The sequence below is a fragment of the Colius striatus genome, chromosome 10 (assembly GCF_028858725.1).
Source record: "Colius striatus isolate bColStr4 chromosome 10, bColStr4.1.hap1, whole genome shotgun sequence".
In the NCBI taxonomy this organism is placed as follows: Eukaryota; Metazoa; Chordata; class Aves; order Coliiformes; family Coliidae; genus Colius; species Colius striatus.
In genome coordinates, this window is record NC_084768.1 from 19808991 (window position 1) to 19817482 (window position 8492).

An 8492-nucleotide genomic window follows, 5' to 3' on the forward strand; every position below is an offset into this window, starting at 1 on the left:
TTTGTGTGTACCAGAAATGGCAGAGCACAGCTCCATTGGTTGATCTCCTCAGGCTCTCTGGTGCTCCTCAACTTGCCCACCTCTTCCTGAAGCTCAACCACCAGGCAGAACAGTGAATCTGCCCCCACCTCCCACAGGCTTGCTTACTATCCCTCACCTAACCCTGCAGTCTGAAGCCTGAGTGGTCACATGTTTTGACAGGAGCTCCATCTGCCTGTGTGGTTGCATTGGTTCTGCACAGTTCTGGAAGCACATTTTACCATCCTCTCTGAAAATACTCAAATAAAAGCATTTTGTGTTTTCAAGGCAAAAACAGAAAAGAAATCCCGACCCAAGGAAGCAAGCGGCTGTCTGTCTGCCGGGCTGATGCTGCCATCTGCTGCCCACCTAGAGCTTTGCTGCCGAAATCTTCCCCAGCCCTTGGTCCGGGGACCTGCCCACGTGCAAGGTAAAGGACATATGAAAAACGTAGGAAATGTAGGAATTTAGGAGAGGTCTTATGATCCCTGACCGGTCACTGTGAGTGGAGACACAGATGCATGTCGTGGAGGTTGTCCTCTTCAAGCCTTTGCATTGTGGTTGAGTGAGGCGTGCTGGGCTCTGTGGGATGGAGAAGTCATAGACCCTGCTCTACATTCAAAAGATGGAGTTAAATACATGGCATTAATTCATTTACTAAGTGGACTGTTATTAGCCACAGCTTGAGCTGTTCACGGCAGTCCTGGTCTGGCAGGGGGGTTGGACTGGATGAGCTTTCAAGGTCCCTTCCAACCCTTAAGGTTCTGTGATTCCTCACCATGGATTGACTTCATCAGAGCTTCAGCCCTGTCCCTCCTTGGGATTACTCATGCTGCAGGTCTTTGTATGTGGATGCTGTGGCACATCCCTGGAGGTGTTGTATGAGGACATGGCAGCAATGCCAACCAGAAAAGAGCACAGCCTTGCTGCTTCTCAACTATAGGGCCCAGCTGGGGTGACTGACAGCAGCAGAAGCTCAGAGAGCAACACACGAAGCATAACCCCAAATCTGAGCATTTCAGCTGTCAAAAGTGTTGTGGCATCTTGTCTGTTCTGCACACACCTCTATAAGCTGGGGCAGTTCTTTTCAGGTTTGCACTTTGATTTTCCCTCCCTCTAAGCAGGGGGATGTGTGTGGATCCCGTGGAGGTGAGGATTACACAGCATTCAGGTGGGATGTAGCCAGTGAGAGTTATGGCCAGCAGCCCTGACCTGTTGAATTTCAACAGGATTAAATTGTCAGGATCTGCAGGAAAGGCAACTCTTGCAAAGTAAACCCACACAGAAACAGTGTGAGCTTTAAAACTCAACATGAGCTTTCTACAAAGAGTTTGATGTTCCTGTTGAACCTGTTCAGCACTGAGAGCCTTTATAAGACATAGGCCACATGCAGTGCTGAATTCATTCTCTGTTCCCCTGGCTGGGAAATGTCCTGAGCAGGTGACACTTCGCTGTCTCACCAAAGATGAGCTTACTGTCCATGTGCATCCCTCCTGATGAGGCTCTGAGGCAGCAGCTCTAGTTTGGAGGAGCAGATTGTACCACTTTGCTTAGGGAGCTGTAGTGGGGGATGTCTGCAACTTAAATTTCAGTAGCAGAGGAAATGCCAGGATCTCTGCTCTTCAGATACACAGAAATGCCACTAGACAAAGCCATAGAGATTAAGCGACTTCCCGATGTTTACAGAGAGACACAACAGCAGAGGTGGGGCCAGGCTGCAGAAATCATGTCTGCATCTTGACTGATGCAAGCCCCAGCCCTTTGGTGAGGCAATTACATGTCTGTCTGAACAGTACAGGAGCAGCATTTTCTCTACAGCCAGGACTTCATGTGCTTCTGCTTGTAAAGTCAGCTGGTAGATGCAGATCTGTGCTTAGCAGATCACTTTGCTTTGCAATATCAGAGCTTTGTGCTGGGGTAGAGCCAGCACTTTGGGTTTGGCTGAGCACAGGGAGGGGACAGACCTCCTTTCCATAGATATCCAGCACATCCCTGATGGCAGGAGGATTCTTGTGGCCTGGAAATATATTGTCCCTTTCAGAAATCAGTGACATGCTTTTCTACTGTGCCATATACTTATACACATTTTAAACATATACAGAGGAAGATTTAGGTCAGTGGCTCCAGCCTTCCATTTGCTATAAATAAAAAAGAACCCACCTCTGGCCTGAGCTGCTCTGTGCATCTCCAAGCAAAACACCTTTTGCACTGAGCTGGGGGGTTTCGTTTGGTCTCAGGGGATAGTGGCAGCTGGGAGCAAACCACATGTGAGCTGGCTCTGAAGAGCACTATGAGCCATGGCATGAACCACAGCCAAAGGAGGTGAAGAAGCTCACAAGCAGCAGCAGGTCAGTGTGAACATCAGGCTGTCAGTAGGGACAAGGCAGCTCTGCAATAGTATGCTGAAATAAAATCCCTGCCTTACTCTGCCTTATGACAAACAAATGCAAGCACAGGTGATACTGTTGACCTGTTTGAAGTTTTTGCTGCATTTTAGGGGAAGGTTAAACAAACACATTGGGCTCTGTTTGCAGAGATGCAGCCAAGGGGAGGCTGTTTTATGGTCTAGATGCAGCTGACCACCTCTCAAGGTTTTAAGGTTTTAAGTTTCTTTGAAAACTGACTCTCAAGTACAATAGACCAGACCAGAGCATTTCATACATAAGAGCTCAGCATCTGCAGCACTCGGCCTTCTTGAGTGTGCAAGTACTGCCTCAGGACAAGCTGTGAGATCTCTACTACATCTGTCTTTTCCTACCGCTCCTTGCAGGTTGTCATGGGAGGGCAGGATTGTTGACACGACCTTGGCCAAAGGGAAAAATCCCTCAATTCTCACTGATCTGGTGCATCTAAAGAATGTGTCTGCCATGGGAGCATACTGAGTCTGTACCAGGAAGAACATTTCCCCCATTTTTTTCCTCTACTGTCTCTTCCATTCCTCAGAATTGCCAGGAGAGATATCCATCCCCATGTTGGAACAGTCTTCAAACTAGAAGAGGTAAGCAGGGAGCAGATTCCTCAGGATTATTTTAGCAAAGCTCTTTTTTATAGGTAAAGCCAGCTTTTTGTGTGCAGTTGTGCCCCTGGCACAGAAGCCTCCAGAGCCCTGCTTCTCTGAGAAACAAAAATATTAAAATCAAGAAATCCCATTTTCCCCTCACCCTTTTTAATCTTCTTTCATTGGGTTAGAGCCAGGGAATGGTGAGCTCCTGGTTCAGTACTGCAAGGCCACGTGCTCAATTGCAAAGTCATAAAAACTGCACGCTCACAATCAAAGAGGTTTTGTTCTTAGAGAATGATGTTTTATGTCTTAAAGGATAATATTTTAGAAGTGGATTAGTGGATCTTGATGTGCCTTCATTTGCATTTTCCCCCAAGCACCTCTGTAGGTGTTCAAAACACTCTTTTTCTTATTTGATGGTATTTTAATCCTTAACTAATGGCTCAGCTCCTCAGAAGTGTTTATGTAGACACCATCCAGCACATTTGGGGATGTAAGGCAGAGGAATACATAGAAGCTGGTTGAATTCAGAGTTATTGCAATCACAGCAGAGGATCCCAGAGATGGAAAGCCCAGACTCAGCTGTTATCTTCTCCCAGGCATCCTTGTCCTGCCTCTCCCTTCCCTGCAAAGCCCTGCCCTGATGGCCATCACCATAAATACCTGTGGCTGAGGCTGCAGGTGAAAGAAGTCTTTAACCATGTGTTCCAGCACAAGACCCCAGGGATGACCACCATCTCCATGAAGTGAAGGTGCAGTTTCCCCAGACCTCAACTCCAGCTCTTTCCCTGCCCTGAAGGAGACACTCTCCAAAAAGCTGGCAAGCCAAATAGTCGGGGACACAACTTGATTATTGCATCTTAAGAAGTTGCTGAGTATCAGACAGACAGGGGTAGCTGTTGATGGCTGTGTGCTTCTAACCTATCTCCTTATTCACCAGCTGGAAAGTCTCTTGGCCAAGGCTCAGAGTTCAGCAGTCCAAGTCAGAGAGGGGAAACTTTCGCAGCCACCACCAGTCGTGTGGTCAATGCTTTGCTTTGGGCCTTCACACAGCCCAGGGGCCCCCACAGTACTGTCAGGGATTTCTTGTTGTGTGGTGTGTCAGAGGATCCCTCAGCATCAAACATATCTTGTGAGTGTCCTGTATCACCACAGCTGAAGGAGCATTAATTTTGACCAGGTTGCCTGCCCTCCCAAAATCTTGAATAAATTTACAGAGCTCAACATCTGACCCCACAACATTTCTCTGTGGCAGAGTGTCACATATACCTAGATCCTGCTTCTGCAGGGGGGTTGGACTAGATGATGTCTAAAGGTCCCTTCCAACCCCTACCATTCTATGATATACAGTCCAGCTGACCCCTTACCCGTTTTGTCCAACTTCATAATAGGCTATTGATCACTTTTCCCTTATTGACAACAATCTAATGTCACCTGTTGCCTGTAGTTAGAGGAGCAAAGTGGCTCACTCCCAGCTTCTCTTTACAGCATGAGCTGTACAAAGAGGAACTGAGACTAGCAGGGATCCCACTGATTCCCCTTTGGGAGCCACTGCTGTAGGATAGTAGAGCAGTGCCCCACCAGACACCCAATTAGCAGCTTGTCAGAAAGACTTGATCTGAAATGAGGACTGCAATGAGAAAGGGGTGGATGGATGGATGGATAAAGGGTTGCATGTATGTTTTGAACAGGGAACAAAGTCATTGGTCCATCCTGCCTCCAGCATTGGCCAGCAAGGCTGGAAGACTGCTCTAGTGCCTTCTCTCCACCTTGCCCACCCATTTTTGCCTGGGGAGAAGGAGTGTGCTGTTTATCCTCCATCAGTCCAGCTTGGGCCCAAGAGAGGTGATTAGACACATAAGCATCACTGCAAACAACAGAAAACTGAAACTGTGGTAACATGCTGGCTATACCCTTTGAAGTTTAACAAGAGAGACTTGAGGTACAACAGGTTGTGGAGACACAACAGTCAGATCACTTCATCTGACAGTACTTAAATTTGTCTGTGCTGTGCCCTGCTGTTCCAGCATTGCACAGACCCTGGCTACACAAGCTGCTTCAGCATTGCCTCCAATTACAAACTGCTTCCTCTGCTGCAATAACCCTCCTGACTTTCTTAGCTTGCCTTGATTGTGAAAGCAACTCCAGTCTTGCTTTGCAGTGCCTTAAACCCTGGAGGAAGTTATTTAACTCTCACCCATTCTTTGAAAGCTTGGCAAATTCATCATGCTATGCACAGCTTCTCATGGCAGAGGAAAAGAAGTGCTTTTTTAGCTTATTTCACTGGTAATAGCAGAAAATGGTCTATTGCAGCAGAGAATTTGTCCAAATAAGCTGCGAGCCATAACTGTCCTGGAGATAACATCCAGCTCATTTTAGTGTCCTGGAAGCACTCTACAACTATCCACTATTGAAGCATCATTGTACTTTAGGTAGAATGTGCTGCTTAAAGATAGCAGTCAGCATAGACCACTGAACAATGGCTTCATTTTTTATGTTCAAGCTGTCCCCTAAGTCACTGATAACACCTGAAGTAGTCTGAGGGTAGTAGTTAGCGTGATGCTGGAAGAGCAGGACCCTTACCCTGTCACACCCACTGTGCTTGCAGCAGCATTTAAGGACTTCAATACATTACAGCTAGTTACTGCCTTTAGTAGCCTGCAATTATAATTTTTCTCGTTTGCTTTGTTGAAACAGTATCTTTAGTAACTTCATGTCATACCCCAGGAGGCTTCATATTTGAATTGTGCACCACATATAGAGAAAACCTAAACAGGCTGGTTTTAAGGCTAACTGACAGTACTTTTTAAAGACACATGTACAAGTCTCTCATCACCATGCACTGTTTACTTTTGTATATCTTCTCTCCCAATTAGAAGAGCCTTTAGACCTTCAAAGGCCCCAATACCTTATAGACTTATTCCTTCAAGGATAAGGAAGCCTTTCAAAGGCTTTATGTTCTTTTCTCACAAATATTCATTTTAGATTAAATAATAAGCATATTTATTACCTTATAGCTCTGAATAATTTCTCAGGTGTTAGCCTCTACTTCTTGATCTGATACACACCTTCAAAAATGACTTAACCTTCATACCCACTTTAGCAGCCAACCCTAGAGCGCAAATATTGACTCCTTTTCCCTTCTCTGTCTCCCCATACACAGTTGCTAGGCCTCTGAGGGCCTTAATAAGCCTTAGTGGCCCTGACTGGCCTCAGCTGAACATCCTCACCTGTGGCCCTGTATAAGCTCAGTCTAGGGACTTCACCTCTGAGCTGTTTCCGACCTGTTATGTAGAAGCACTACTCTCTAGGTTAACATAGCTAGCCTGACCTTAGATCTTTCTGTTCTGGTTCTCATTAAATGTGCTTGACCTGAAGACTTTCTCCAGACCCTGATTTTGACCTGTAGACTGACTTGCCAGCTGCATTTTAGACCCCTCTCACCCCACAGGGATGCCTGGTGTCTGGACTTGGGGGCTTTCAACACTCTTCCCTCTAGTTCTTTGAATTCCTGGAGAAGGTAAAAGCTCTTTTGCTACTTGCTTTTCCATCCTAGTGTTAGCAGATGATTGTTGTTCTTGCTGGAGATCTTCCACTATCTGGGTGCTTCCTGTGTAAGGTCTTTCCTAGAGCAGCACTGTTTGATTGCCCCAGTGTCTTCCCTTTGCAGCAGGGGCTGTTTGAATGCCAGGCATACCCTTGGAATGGCTCAATGGGGCCTGCTGACCCTTTGCACCCCTATCTGAGTTGCAGGAGGCATGCTTGGGGCTCATTTTCCATGTAGTGTCCTGCAACCTACTCCTGGCACACTCCACTGAAGCTCCTAGGTGCTGTGAGAAGGTCGTTCATCCCACCCAGACTTTATTCAGCTGAGCTTACAGGTGCCAATAAGCTGGGCACGTTCAGTGGTGGGTATCTGCTGCTCCCTCCTAAGTGATTTGTTATTGCCTTCTCCTGAACAGATACTCATCAGCCTCCTGCTGGGGTAACTGAGCAATTTGTGAAAAGAGCATGCTGTTGGCCAGGGTGTATTATGTCCCTGCTAGGTAGTTAAGTGGTGGTGGCGAGGGTGGGGGAGGAAATTGTGGCTACCCATGGGGTGTTGTCTGTCTTGGGAACTGTGAAGGATTTTTTTTCAGCTCTTCAAAATGTCTGGAGTTTTAGTACTTACAATCAGCCAAAATTGGAGTGGTGTATCAACGGCACACAGCTTTCAAAAACTCATTTTCTTTCTCGTTTCAAGCTGACAATAGAATTTTAAGAAAAACTTTGAATAATGGATACACTTTTGAATAATGGATGTTTCACAGCCAAAGTCCCTTGACTTTTCTCTCTGTGCCTGAATGAGAAGCCTTTTAATTGCACAACACGTGGAGAGGAGGTACAAAATGCTTTGTGTCTTGTCCTGCTGATTAACTGATGCATATGCTCCCATTAAACATTCAGGGATGGGTAAGACTATCCCAGCCCCAAGCTATATGTTACGCACATTGGATTTTTATCAGCTAAGGATCTGGCACAAGATATTTTGCATTCTTCCTTATCTCTGTCATGGCTGCTCATTACTTTCGTCCTTTTTCTTTGTGGGTTAGACCTTTCCTGATTCTAGGGAGGTGTTCTTCCACATGCAGGGCTTGCACCTTATGCTCTGGGCTCACATGATGTGGTGTGAGGTTACCTTGTGAAGCAAAGAAGCCTCCTGACCTTAGAACATAGGCTTTTGAAGAAGGTTTTCAAAAACAGCAGTGCTTATTGTGAAATTAGCTGTGAGAGATGCAGGGAGGGAAATTGGCAAGAACAGCAGTGATACAGGTCTTCCTTGCTCTTATTCTAGCACGCTGCTGTCTGTCCTTGGAGGTGGCTCTTCTCCAAGTTAATTCAGCTGTCATGAAAGTTTTACACTACTGCAGAAGGGAAAAGACAAGTCACTCTGCCCCTGAAAAATGTAAAGGGTGGATTTGGGATCAGTGGTTTTTTTGTACTCTATCCTTGTCCTCAGTTTCCCCAGTTCTTGGTGCAGTGGCCAGCACTTTGAGTGAACCTAGATGGGCTCAGCCAAGCGAAGCCCTCATGTGTTAGTATTTCTCTAACTTTTGTCCACACAAAAACACCCTTTAAAACAGGCAAGTATGATCCTATCAGCTCCTCAATTTTCTTTCTAAGTGCAAATCCAGCCCAGGGACCAAACCTCAATGAATAAACACTGTGGACCCTGGATCTTGCTTCCAGCCCTCTGTGGCCCATCTGTGGGAGACTGGAGGCTCAGCTTACAGAGAAACTCTGTTTGAAGCATTTTAACTCTTGACGTTAAACCACAGAAGACATCTGGGGGCAGCTTGTTTGGGCGACAGTGTCCCCTGGGCTCCCTGATATCAGCCTTTTCTCTTTCACTTGGAGGTTTTTGGTGATCCTTGCCCTTTCATACCATGGGAGGCTGCCAGACAGGTTTCTGGCTGTGAGCAGAGCTTGTTCT